Below are 14,435 nucleotides of genomic sequence, written 5' to 3' on the forward strand. Positions count from 1 at the left end.
TGTTTTCTGAATTCTGTTTAGGGGTTCAAGCTCAGGCACTCCTCTCTTTCTTTTCCATCCACAGTGTCCCCAAAATGTTCTTGTTCTCTGAGGTACCTCACTCACCTGGCTTGTGCTAGCTCCTCCTCACCCACAGCCACAGCTGGGGATCACATCTGGTCAGCATCACTAGGCATGACTTCCAGAAGCAGCAGCGGGGTCCCTCAGTCTTCCCTTGTTCAGTCACTGCTGTTCCTTAGATGAAAGTTTGTGAAGTAAAAGGTCTTGAAGTGAAATTTCTTGAGGCAGTCAACAACGTGAAAGTTGAGGTGAAATTTTTTGAGGCCTCTGTCCCTTCTCTCACCACCCACTGTTTGGTGTTTTAGCTGGCCTACAGGTATTCATACCTCACTCAGGCCAATCCTCAGCCCTTGGACTCTTCTCTGAGATCCTCTCAAGATGTCTTAGGGGGACAACTGTTTCATTCCTTTTTCTTTTTGCTTCTCTATGTTCATTTTGTGGTGATTTTCTGTTTATGCAGGAAATCTGGAGAGCTTGGAAATATATGACCTACTCCATCATCTTCCCAGAATTCTTATCCCCCCTTACTAATTTAAAGAAGAACTATTTCTTAGAAAATGTTATTTAACAAATAATAAGGTTTATTATTGTTATCTTAAATGCATTGATAAATGCTTTAAAATATGCAAATTTTACTTTTTAATATGGGAAATGTGAGTAGATATAACCCCATATAAACAAAAGCTCTTTGTGGTCATCTCTAGTTTTTAAAAATGTAAAAGGTCCTGAAATCAAAAAGTTTGATAAGTACTGGCCTAAGATGAGCTTGAACTTGACTATGGGAATGATTGTAAATGGCCTCATTTACAGCATAAAAGATTAAATGAATGAATAAACTAGGGAACAAAGAAGGAAGAACAATTATTATAGGAAAAGTGTCAGCATTACATTATATACTTATTGTTATATGCCTCATGAACTGGAAACTTTAGTCACTCAGGCTGAAAATGTTGTTAGCTTGCAAAAACTGAGTTATGAAATGCAAACTCACTGGAAACTGATTTGTAGCAGAAAACCAATTTAATAATTTTGAATCCTAGAATATATAGGCCTGATGGAGGCCTTAGTGACCCACTGAATCTACTTTCTGCCTCTTGAAGCTAAAGAAGCTGAAAAATATGAGGTGTACTGTCTTTGCCCTCTGATGAGAGAATGCTACAGTCAATTCCCACCTATGAGAACTCCTGAAGAGCTCTTTCTCCCTACCCATTTTCTTGCCCTTAGAATGCATGTATTGTAAGATTCCTTTTACCTAGGAACTCCTTGGATAGAGGGTCTTGACCAGCAAGACCCTCTGTTCTCAGAAGCAATGAATGAGGCAGGAGGCAGAATGTAAGGCAACTCCATTTATTCAACTGAGGGTCAGGGTATTTAAGGGCTGTAGCCACAATCATGTGCAGGCTGAGCTCATCCCATTACTTCACCGTATCATGACATTACTTCACCATCCCATGACTTACCCACATCCTTGTACCTGAAGCAAGTAACAAAGCTTATCTTGCTCCTGAAGCTAGTTCCTGAGTTCCCAGACCCAATTGCAACTTTTCTGCAAAGAACATTAGTATCTGCAGGAACATCAGGTTCCAGGGTCATGGAGAGCTTTTGCCAGGGTTTGTGCAAGCACAAGTCCCTCGGGAACAGGCTTTGCCTCAACTATGGCCTTGATCATGGGATTCGCACTCCCCTTAGCCCTCTACATCTCCCCCTTTCTTTTTTTGCAAATACAGATAGTGGAATTGGGTGTGAAAGAAAGTCATCTGGGAATAGGTTAGCCTCACAATGGGAGGCCCACAAAGGAGCATTAAGAGAACTGTTAGAAGAAAGGGTATCATGGACATGAGCCAACATACAAGTGATTCAAGGGAATTTACATTTCTGAACCATTTCTATATTTCTTCAGCTGTTCTATGTGGATTCAATTCTTCTTCCACAGCCTTATAAATTTCTATGGCTATTTTATGAAGCATGTCGATATCCAATGCCACCGAACTGTTTTCCCATATTCCATTGAAGCGATTTCTGATATTTGTCCAATTATAATTACTTCTATTATACTTCCCTGGGGTTACACAAAAGAAGTTATATCAATAATTGCACTTCATGGCTAATTGTGCTTCTAGGATGTCCAAGTCATCTCCTATTGCCTGAACGGTATCTTTTAAGACTTTAAGTTTTTCACACAATTGCAGACTAATTTTGGACTGGAGCTCAAACTCTCTGCTCACATTTCTCGCTAATTCCTCTACATATTGTGCTTGTACTACATTATTTTGCATACTGCTAACTAGCATTCCTAAGGCCATAGCAGATGTAAAGAAACAAGCATTGTAACTCCCATCAAAACACAGCTAATACATAGTTTTTGCCTCATCTTAACCATCAGATGTTGCACCATCTCTTCTGTGGGTAATGCATACTCTGGAGTTTGATGCAAAGTATGGTTTTAACAGGGAACATAGCATATGTGGCTTGTACAATCATTGCAAATGGGTCAGATTAAGGATTGATACATCGAGATAAAGTACAATTTATACCATTTACAGTATATACCCTTCCTTCATATCTCATGGTGGTATGTCTACCCAATCTATTGTTTGGTTTTTGCAAGGAAGGAGTGGTGACCTAATGAGCTGGGATCCTGATAGGTAAGTGCAGTCAATCCCAAGTTGGGGGCTAGTTTCTATTTGTTCCATCATAATATAAAGAGAACGAATATCTAGGGCGACATTAAAAAAAATTGAGAGTATAGATATGTCTGAGGCTAGGATACACGATTGGTCAGTGAATAGTAAATGTCATCATGACCCGGTATGTAGTCAGTTCATCACATAGCTGGCAGTTGAGTTCTGTAGGTGCAGCTGACTACTACAGGAGGAAGGGAAATAACGGTTGTTGCTAGGGCAGGCTGTGTCCTTGAGGGAGAAACTGCCTGAGATAGTATTTTGAGGCAAGAGAGAAATATGATTTTTAAATGTGATTTTAACATTAGGGCCCAAGTATATACATCCAAACACCCCATCATTCCCCCCTTTTTAAACAGATGAAACCCAAATCTTTTGGGGTAAGTGATGAAGGTCTCAGTTTCTGTAATTTCTTCCTGCTGAGAGTGGACGTAGAACTCTCTCTGCCTCACAGGGTCCCGACATTGGAGAGGGCTTAGCTAGTGTGATGCCAGGTCCAGAGGGTGATGGGTCATGGACAGTGGGTCACATACAGCCAGAACAGTCATCTTTAAAGTGGAAGACTCTAAACCTGGAGGAGACAAAGCTGGCAAGGAGGTTAAGCAAACAAAGGCCAAAAAAATAACCAGAAGGGGTTAAAAATTTTTCTGTCTTCTGAAAATACTTCCCCACACTTTCTCAACATACTTAAACCCTCTGAGACTGGCACAAAAGTACCCAGAGCAAGTATCTGGAGATAGGAGGGGCTTTGATGACCCCCATTTACCCCAACTTCTTATCTGTGTTCCATAGTTTTAAACAAACCTTCTATGTATCCGAATTCTTGAATCCATCATTCAGACTGCTTCACCTTCCTCAGTCTTTCTACCATAAACAGAATAGCTCACAAGTTATTACTCTTCACTAGCATAGCTGTATTGCCTTAAACAAAAGAGGTTCCTAACTTGAACTTCACAACTGAATAGATTTTCATTGATGTTTCACAAGCTTGTTTATCTTTTTCTAGATAATATTCATTATAGAAGAAAAGCTTGTAGAAATGAAGTTGTGAATATATTCACACATGAATTTCAGCTGTTGCTTATCAAAACAGCAAGATCTTTCCTGCTTCATAGATCATTACATATTAATTTTAGCAATACCTTATCTTGAAAATGAAAACTTTAGTTGATTTGGTTGGAAACATGTCTTCCAGAAATATGTCTTATTCCTTTAAAACAGTTTGAAACTTATCCTGATTTTGAGAGTCACCAAACATTTATAAAGAAAATTACTTGAAACCTTTTACAATGATAGTGTTCTTTTCACTTTGAAATAAGAATAAACCTTTTTAAAATTAAAATTCATTAAAATTTAGTTGGTACAACAATGTCCTCAAGTAATAAGAATTCCTAAAGTATTCAAACAAGCCAAATTCTTAATTATTACAGAATTCCTAGACACCACAAAATGCTTTAGTAAAAATGTGTAATGGAATTTCATGTTGCTAACAGTAAGAGACTGATTACAGAAAAACATTACTGCTTTTAAAATCCTCTTAAACAATGGGGACATCTTAAAGCGAGTCTTAAGTAATTTACATAAATTTCTGAACATGTTCTAATTTAAGATAAAAATAGTATTAGTTTTCCTAGTACAAAAGGGCTCACACATTTTTCTAGTCACTTGCTACTGAGCATAGAAAGTTGCTGTGGAAGGAAAAAGTAGGGACATGTGACATACCAAATATGACAGGATAAAACATCCTTGACATTGTTTGAATTTGGATGAGTGCAATTCTCCAATCATGCAGTGCCCCATGTCCAGCTCATGGTCACCCACTTCCCCTAAACTCCAGGAAGAAAATAAGGGCGGCGGTTCTGCCTCAGGCGACATCAGTTCCAGGCACCTTGGGTGAGGTCCTACAATGGCATCCAAGAGTTCCTGGCTCCCTACAATTCCCCCATCGTGTTTTTGGTAAAGTGGGCTTTCCACATAACATGGCATATGTTGGTCAATGCATTGCTTAGAGCCTTGAAAAACATTTTTAAGATAAAAGGTAAAAGGCACAATAGCAATAATAAAGCAAGAAAACTAGAAACAATGGTAGAGAGTATCTTTTCTGTTCAAGAGGCGGGATTAAACTTTTTAAAGACATCAGTAATATCTTGAGCCATCCTATCAGGCATCAAATCCATATTTGCAACACCATTAATATCATTGGCTAGATGAAACAAACCATCAATAGTTAGTGTAAGAATTGAGGAAAGTGCAGGAACACATTCCCTCTGAATAACTTGTGGCAATTCTCTCAGATACTGATTTAATGCAAGCAACTATACCCAAAAAATAGCTATGGGACCAAATGGCTTGTACCTTACACAGCAAGTTTCACCAATCATAGCTTAGAGTTGCAGTAAGCAATAAAGATTTACCAGTACTCACGTACATAAGGGATTCCAAAATTTAAAACTTGTCCTGCTGTAAAAGCCAATTGTTAAAAATCCTTTCTATCTATTGCAACTTTTGAGCAAGTCCCATTCATTTTTTATGAATTGTATAAGCCAAACAAATTTCTTCCTTAAGACCGAAGACCTTGCTCACATGGATGGTTTCCAGGGTCTTAGTAGCTTTACAAAATAAAAGGAATTGGCACAGATCCCATGCCTGCCAACCCCCAAACATACAGGAGGACTGTTCTGAATGGGCAGAACCAGTCTAAATAAAGTTTTTACTCAATTTCTTTCTATCCACACACAGTGAGCCATTGACAATGTTAGGTTTTAGCCTTAAAGCAGTAACTCCAAAAAATTTAGTTAACAATCTTACTCACAACTTTTATAAATGATAGCCAGATTGTTTTAGCTGTAACTTCTTTAACAGCCAAGGATGAAAATACCTGGTTTTTTAAAGGGCAATTACAAAACATAAGACAAGGTTACAAGACTGATAAAATTTAAAATAACATAACTTTTTCTGCGCAATTTTCCCAATATCTTTAGTGTCAACAAAATCCAGATTTAAAATTGCTTTTTCTAACACCATTTCTGGATTACCATGGTCACTCAATTTTTATACTACATGAGAATTTTATTACAATTTATAAACACAATAGTAACCCAAACAGTGAACGTTAGGTGCCATTATTTACATTTCCAATATAAAAATTACTAATAGAAGACTAGGCTTACTAAATGTGGAGGCTGGTTGGCTTGTGATCTCATACTGCCCTCGTCCATCCCCAGCTCCCAAGGAGGATGACTTAAATTCCCTACTATATTTTAGCACTCTCTTCCCTTGCTCTAATCCAGGATGAGAGGAGTTAACAGAATCTACTAAAATGTTTTTAACTGTCCTAAGTATTCACTGCAGTTGTAGCTCGATGGTTGGAGTTCAGACTACAGAGTAAAAAATCTTAATGATTCTAACTTGTACTCAAGTAAATTTCACTTCTGTGTCCAATCCTTAACAATTTTTTTTTGAAAGAGATAGCTGTGAATCTGCTATGGAAGTGAGGGAGACTCTGGTACAAGATCCAGTGGCGCCTAGTCCCCTTCTTTCTACTGTGGAGTTCAAAGCTTTATTTCTGAGGTGTCTTTTTTTCATATTCCCAATTTGCCTTAGTGCCAAATAATATAATGAATGCTGACCTGTCTTAAATATCCAATTAGGAGTGACACCATTCACTTAAAATACGACCAAAATAGCTATCTTTTGGTTGTTTCCCATTAAAGAAAAACTTTTCTCTTTTTGGTGAGGCACGAGATAATTACAACACTAGTCAGTTTGCCTCTGTAATATGAGGGGGAAAGTTTCCCCAATTTCTTGTCTTTCTCCCCACCTTCACAACCTGGTCAGGGTTAGAAGGTAGAAAGAGAGAGAGAATTTTACCAACAACTTTCCAACAATTTCCAAAACTGTTATGTTTACCCTTAAGGTAGTACCTATGTTGTTCTCCTAGTGGGCTTTGATTACAGCCCCTTTTAAAACTGCACATACATTATTTCTTCATAAAATATTTGAACTGAAACTGCCTTTAGCAGTGATATAAACTAAATAATATGAGATATATTTCTCTCTTTCTCTCTCTCATTCTCTTCCCTCATGCTGCAGCTGAGAGAGAGAGAGAGAGGGAGAGATAGAGAGAGAGAGAGAGAGAGAGAGAGAGAGAGAGAGAGAGAGAGAGAGAGGAGGGAAAGAGATAACTGCACTCCAACCAGCACAATGGCACCAGTCATATTAACACACAAACACATGCACACAAAATATATAAAGACAGGACACATATACAGACAATAAAAAACCCAAAAACTGAGGAAAGATTGTCAAAAATCCTATGCACAAATTAGACCTTTGGCTTTCTTTCTTTCACTGTGTTCCAAACATCTTTCATATATTCAGATTTCCAAACTAAGTAATCTCGTCCTTCAAGAGTGGTTTAGCTATATTGCACCAATCAGTGGGACATAGGGCTGTCTGAGAAATGCTGTCTAGAAGGGATTGAATGTAAAGACTACCTGGTCCATAATTGGGTAATTTCTTTAAGAATTTACAATCTAGAGGGGGTGTGGATTCTATCTTTACTGCCAGAACGTGCTTCTCCCATCTTTACTTTTGTTTTGCCAAATGTCCTTGTGTTAAAGCAGCTTTTTGTTCAACTGGCCTTGAGACTGCTAGCCAGCTCAATTCAGCCTGGTGAGATATCTACAACTGGTGAAGTATTTACAACAAAAATCGCCCTTATAGAGATTCTTGATCCTTTTCCTTGAATTGTGTTTGTCTCCTCTTTCTGGGGATTCAGAGGTGCTTTTGCTATCTCTGGAACACTAACACACCTCCTGGTAAGCCTGCTAAAATGAGTTGCTAGTGCCTGAATGAAACTCGAGTGAGAGTGAAAGGAAAGTGTAGCTCGAGTCTTCCCCTTACCTTGATGCTGTCTCAGTGAAAAGGTACGAGGTTGCCAACTACTTCCTCCCTGTTCTTCCTCTAACCTCGTCTTTATAAGATTGTACATAAAAAAGGCTCATGGATCAACCTTTCTGGGGTTAGAGAGATCATACTCTGTTAATTGTTCTCCTACTATTATCCAAGCCTCCAAAGTTACTGGAGGTCTCTGGTTGACCCAGGGGGATGTCACTTGTACTGTTTCTATAAACCATCTTATTTGCTTAAGGTGCACTGAGCAGTCTTGCTTCTTAAGGATCTTATATATGATCCACACGAAAGTATCCATATCAAATATTTTGGTGACAGAAGCTGTCAGCCCCCTAGTAAGAAACTTTCTCATACCTCACTGAAGGATACTTACCCTTCAGGTTGCTCCTGGAGACTCACAATCCATGAGCTGATTTCTTTCTCTTGTGATTGGTCCAGTTGCGCTCCTCTAGATCTTTCTTCCCTCATTCAATTGACTAGGGGCCTCACAAGGTATGAGGGTGTGTGTGTGTGTGTGTGTGTGTGTGTGTGTGTGTGTGTGTGTGTGTGTGTGTGTGTGTCTTCTTCAAGCCCCATGTTGGGCGCCACTTGTAGGATTCCTTTTACCTAGAAACTCCTTGGGTAGAGTTCACGGAGTTGTGTTCTCAGAAGCAATGAATGAGGCAGGAGGCAGGATGTAAGGCAACTTCGTTTATTCAACTGAGGGTCAGGGTATTTAAGGGCTGTAACCACAATCACGTGCAGGCTGAGCTCATCCCATTACTTCATCATATCATGACATTATTTCACCATCCCATGACTTACCCACATCCTTGTACTTGAAGCAAATAACAAAGTTTATCTTGCTCCTGAAGCTAGTTCCTGAGTTCCCAGACCCAATTGCAACTTTTCTGCAAAAAACATCAGTATCTGCAGGAACATCAGTTTCCAGGGTCATGGAGAGCTTTTGTCAGGGTTTGTGCAAGCACAAGTCCCTCGGGAACAGGCTTTGCCTCAGCTATGGCCTTGATCACAGGACTCGCACTCCCCTTAGCTCTCTACAATGTATGAACTCCTTGCATGCCACATTCTTTTTAAACCACTCTCTTTGATCCAGTGGAGAAAGCATTGGATTTGGAGTCAATCTTTGCTCAAATCTTGAATCTCTCTACTTAAAACCTGTTTGGCCTTGAATACATGAGGAACTTTTCTTTCTTGGTCTTTGTTTCTTCTAATATAAAATGAGGGGATTGGTCTAGACCCTAGATACTAGATGACCTTGAGGGCCCTTTTAACCTCTAGATTTAGGATCCTTTGCCAAACTATGTAAATTCTTCCCTCATTAAGAAGTCAGAGATGGGGACTTGATATTTGTTGACTCCTGGTTAATTCCTCTGACTACGTCTAATCTGGGGAGACACTAAAACAAAATTTCCACCTATATAAAGAGCCATGACTACTATGGAAGGATGAAATTGTTTGTTGTGCAGGAACCAAAGGACAAGGTGTCCCATCTGTCACTGAAAAGAAAGAGAATGAAGGAGTTGGGTGGAACCTGAGTGTTCAGAGTACTTTGATTAAGCACTTTTGGGGCTTCTACTAAATGCTCTTGGATGACCCCCACTTCTACTTCTCCCTGCTCCACCAGATTAAAGCTCAGTGAATTTGAGACTACAATGATTGACCTATCTATAGGCTGAAATCTGGTTGTATAAACTAAACGCTTCTTCAGGACAGGTAGATGATGCCTGGAGTCAGGAAGATCTGAATTCAAATCCAGCTTCAGACACTTACCAGTGTGACCCTGGGCAAGTCACTTAACCTTCTTTGCCTCAGTTTCCTCATATATGAAATGAATTGGAGAAGGAAATGGCAAACCAGTCCAGTATCTTTGCCAAAAAAACAAAGACAAAAAACCCCCCCAATAAAACAAAAACCCAAATAAGGTCGTGAAGAGTCAGACACATCTCAAATGACTCTATAACAACAATAAAACACTGCTTTTCTCTCTCTGTGTGTAACCTGCCCTTGAGTAATTCATTCATATAGACTCTGCCATGTGGGTAGAATGTACTATAATAAAGACTTATTGCTTTATGTATTACTAGTTCTTTGCAAAAGCTACCACCACTGCTAGGTGGGGCAATGGAGAGAATGCTGAACCTGGAATTAGAAAGATCTGAGTTCAGATAGGCCTTCAGACCACTTATTAGCTGTGTGATCCAAGACAAGTCACTTAACAAGAGTCTTATTTAGTTTTTTCAACAACAAAACAGGATAATAATAGCCTCCACTTGCTAAGGCTGTGGCAAAGATATTTGTAAAGTGTCTGGTGATTAACAAATGCTTGCTTCTCCCCACTCTTACCCCTTTCTTGAGGAAACTGGGGTACAGAGTAAATGGCCAAGGTCACAGAACTAGAACTCAGGTCTACTGTACCCTGACCCTGGTCCCATGCTACTTCCACTAGAAGACACTTAAAAGAGAGAAATGTTTCTTTGCAAGAGAGAAGATTAATTGGGAAAATGAAATTGGAGCCATTTAGGTGGTGCAGGGGACAGAGTGCTGGGCCCAGAGTCAGGAAGACTTGTGTTCAGCTTTCGATACCTTCCAGTGTATGATTCTGGACAAAGCAGTTACTTTAGCTTGAGTTTCCTCATCTGTAAAAGAGGGATGAGAATAGCACCTAACTCAAGGGGTTATTGTCAAGATAAGGTGAAATAATATTTATAAAAAGCTTTGTAAACCTTGAAACTGCCATATGTATAAAATATGTGAGATTTCTTCAATATATATGAAATCTTTTTAAGCTATATACACCAGGAAGTTATTAATGAAAAGAAAGGCTCCATAAACACTGCAATATTTGTAGCAGCACTTTTCATGATAGCAAAAGATTGGAAACAAAGTAGATGCCCAACTAGGGAATGGCTAACCAAATTGTATTATAGAAATATCATGGGATATTATTGGGTTGTAAGAAATGACAAATATAATGAATATAGAGAAGCATGGAATAATTTATATGAACTGATTCAGGACCAAGAAAACAATATATATAATGATTACAATAATGTAGATAAAATGAATAAGCACAAAATAACAAGAAAATGAAAGCCATAACATTACAAAGAACATGTTTGAGCCCAAAGAAAAGGCATGAGGAGACATTTCCATTATCCTCCCCTGAAGAGGTGGGAAGTCCATGTCTATGAAACACTGCTTATATTTTCAGATTTTTTTATATGTTGACCAATTTTTCCAATTTTTGCTCTTTTTTTCTCTTCAAATCAAAGTTTTTATTATAATGGATTACTCTTTGGGAGGGGTGGGGAAGAGACACAGAAGGAAATTTCTCATTTAGTCCTTTCAGTCATGTCTGATTCCCTGTGACCCCAATTAGGGTTTTCTTTTCAAAGATACTGAAATAGTTTGCCATTTCCTTCTCCAGCTCATTTTACAGATGAAGAAACTGAGGTGAACAGGGCTGTCCAGCTAGTAAAGTAGTTGAGGCCAGATTTTAACTCACAAAGATGAATCTTCTTTCCTTCAGCACCAGCACTTTATCCACTCTGTAACCTAGCTGCACAGGGGGAAATCTAGTTGATGTAAAAACAAAAGATATCAATAAAAATGTATTTAAAAAAACAAACCAAAAAAAAAACCTCATGGAATCAATGTACAGGGAGTTACAATGGTAGTAAACCTGGCCAAACCGACAATATTTCTCTTGGCTGGTCTCAATGTTCTCTAGATAGTTCTTGATAATTGTTTCTGTCTTCAATCGTTCATTTTTCAAAATATTCCAATTTTTTCTTTTTATTGGCTTGTTACATCATTTTATTTTCCCCTGAAGATACACCTAATGACTTAGGGGAAAGATCTTCCCCCAGGCACGAATCTCTCGTGCTGCTCTGTTTGGGCTGTGGGTGTATCTCTATGTACTGTAAGCTCATTTGTCTTTATATTTTTATAAAATCCTTTAAAATGTTAAACAGATTCTTCATTGTACCTCATATAGTACCTCCTTGTCATTACTCAACTTATTTATTACGACATCTTCTTTGGCATTATAATTATTTGTTTAACAGATGCAAAAGAATTATTATAAACAGGAGCATGGAAAAGCACAGGACCTACTTTCATCATCTTCCATATCTTGTTTATACTACAAGTTCATTTGCAAAATATGACATAAGAACTTGTCTTGCTAAATATCAAGAAAGCAGTTGAGAAGGAAATAAGCTTGTAAAGACATTAGCATGATACTCAGCAAAGCCTGATCATCCAGAGGGCTTTTTGTCAATGTCTGACATTTAATACAGAACCTGGCACATAGTAGGAGTTTAATAAATGTTTATTGATTGATTAATTATTTACCGATGCAAAAAGAGAAAACAAATGGAAGTTAAACAGGGCAGCTATATGCTGATGCTTCTATGTTGGACTAGTCTCATGCAATGATCACTCAATTTGGACTCTGCCACCTCAGCACCCTATATGCTATATTACATTAGGAAGTAGAAATGAAACTCAATAAAGTGAAGTCAAGGGTCACCAAAGATCTAGGTAGATTGGGGCTACCACCAAAGAAGGAAGTGTTGTAATCATCTCTAACATTACTGCTCTAACCTTTCATGAGATTGTGATGGTAATGTGAAGTGATCCCAGGCTACCTGATATGGAGAATCACTTTGACCATCCAAGCCACCATAACTGTTGACACCTATCTTTTTTGGTTCTGATCAGTTTCAGTCATGTCCAGTTTGTGACCCCATTGGGGTTTTTCTTGAAAAAGATGCTGGAGTGGTTTGCTGTTTCCTTCTCTAGCTCATTTTACAGATGAGGAAACTGAGGCAAATAGAATTAAGTCACTTGCCAGGGCCACACGGCTAGTAAAAGTATCTGAAGTCAGATTTGAACTCAGGAAGATGAGTATTCTTGACTTCAAGGTCAGCACTCTATCTACTGCACCACCTAGCCTTCTATACTTTGGGTGTCTAGATAAGCCAATCAACTGGTACTTTCCTTGTTATATGGGAAGCAGACTCCCACCTCCTGTTCTTTGCTGATACAAAAGCCCTTTCTTCTTTCTACCTCTCTTCACATTTTCATCCCTATCCAGTTTAGACCTCCCATTCCTTGGTCTTTTTCCTCCTTTGGTCCCTTTTCTCCCTCATTGTGCCTTTGGAAATCCTGCTCTGTCTTTAACAACTCACCTTTATGTTAGATCCTTTTTTTCTCATATTCTTTCCATCTTTTTTTCTTTCTTAATTATTTCCATTTATTTCATTAAATAGTTCTCAATTACATGTAAAAATTTTTTAAACATTTAGTAAAAAGAATTGAGCTCCAAATTCTCATTCTCACCCTACCCCCTCCTTGAGAAGACAGGCAATTTGATTTTGATTATGCTTGTGAAGTCCTACAAAACATATTTCCATATTAGCCATGTTGCAAAAGAAAACAAAAACAAAATAAAATAATAAATACAAAGAAACTGAAAAAAGTAAATTTCATTCTGCATTCAGAGTTTATCAGTTCTCTCTCTGGGGGTGAATAGAATTTTTCATCATGGGTGCTTTGAAATTGTCTTGGATTTGGGAAGATGAGGGAATAGGTCAGAAAACTTTTGGTTCTCTAAGTTTCCTCCACAAAAAAAGACAGAGCATCATCTCAGAGCAGCAGAACTAAACACAGGGTAAAGGGGTAAAGGAATAATACTCCTAAAACAATTTGAGAAGACCCCAGGAAAGCCCTGACCTTCAGGGGCCAAGGTTTGTCCTGAGTGAATTGCAAACTGTCCTGAGTGAATTCAGGCCAACTCTACAAAATTAACAAACAGCAAGTCCTCGGGGCAGCTAGGTTGAGAGGCAGCCTTAGCCTTACAAATTTTCATCTCATAGACAGTGTGGGGTTCTGATGGGTGAGTTGTGTGTTTGGTTTGTCCTTTGTTCTCAAAGAGGACCATGACATGCAATTGACTTTGATCTGAGCAAAGGAGGGCTGCGCAAGGTAACCAACCTCACTTTCTCCTCCAGAGCCATCTGGGTCCAGTGGCCAGATATCAGTTAAGGTGACCAGAGATGGCTCAAGATGCAATGTGAGACATTGACCCTTTTAAGCTAAGGTCTTTTCAAATTCTCACCTTGATGGCTGGGTAGGAGAAGTTTGAAGGCCCTTCCACTGCTGAGGGATGCCAAACATAGCTGTACAGACCAGACACATCCTGGACTGTGGCTGTGGAGAGAAGGAGCTAGCATACACCTGCTGAGTACAGTAGAGAGGGACAGCACTTGCAGAACAGAGTCCTTGATTTGAGTTCCAGGCAGAGAGGAGTGAGTTTTGAAAAATCACAAAAAACAAGCATGGCTACCAGCTCAAAAGAAGTGAAATGAGAAGGCACCCTCCTCATTCCCCTTATTCCAGGTCAGAGATACGTAAGTGTTACACAGTGTACATGTTTTCAGACTTTTCCAATGTATTAATCATTTATTTTTATTTTATATTTTATTTTATTTTCATAGCATTTTTATCCCATCTTTAAAAAAATATTATTTGTTAAATGGGATGACTTTCTGTGAGAGGTAATGAATAATGATACTGTGGAAAACTGTGAATGATATAAAAAACCAAAGGCAGCAATAAAAGCTAATTTTCTTTTCTAAAAGCATAACTCCAAAGAAGAGATGAGAAAAGACCTCCCTTAGCCATGGTGGGAGAAACATAGGTCTGGTACATTCAGATTTTGGTTAGAGCAAGATCTAATAAGATGGAGAGAGACAATTGTTAAATTTCTTT

At 38.6% G+C, this 14,435-nt stretch overlaps 1 long non-coding RNA gene across 1 annotated transcript; it reads right to left on the reverse strand.

The window, feature by feature from the left end:
• Window positions 1–1,391: 1,391 nt before the first annotated feature.
• Window positions 1,392–8,428, reverse strand: LOC140529765 (uncharacterized). The gene is made up of 2 exons (XR_011975670.1): window positions 8,029–8,428; window positions 1,392–3,312 (listed from the first exon to the last, which is right to left on the reverse strand). It is a non-coding gene; the product is annotated as an uncharacterized lncRNA (long non-coding RNA).
• Between the last annotated feature and the right edge of the window lie 6,007 nt (window positions 8,429–14,435).

This window comes from Notamacropus eugenii, chromosome 2 (assembly GCF_028372415.1).
Source record: "Notamacropus eugenii isolate mMacEug1 chromosome 2, mMacEug1.pri_v2, whole genome shotgun sequence".
Classification (NCBI taxonomy): Eukaryota; Metazoa; Chordata; class Mammalia; order Diprotodontia; family Macropodidae; genus Notamacropus; species Notamacropus eugenii.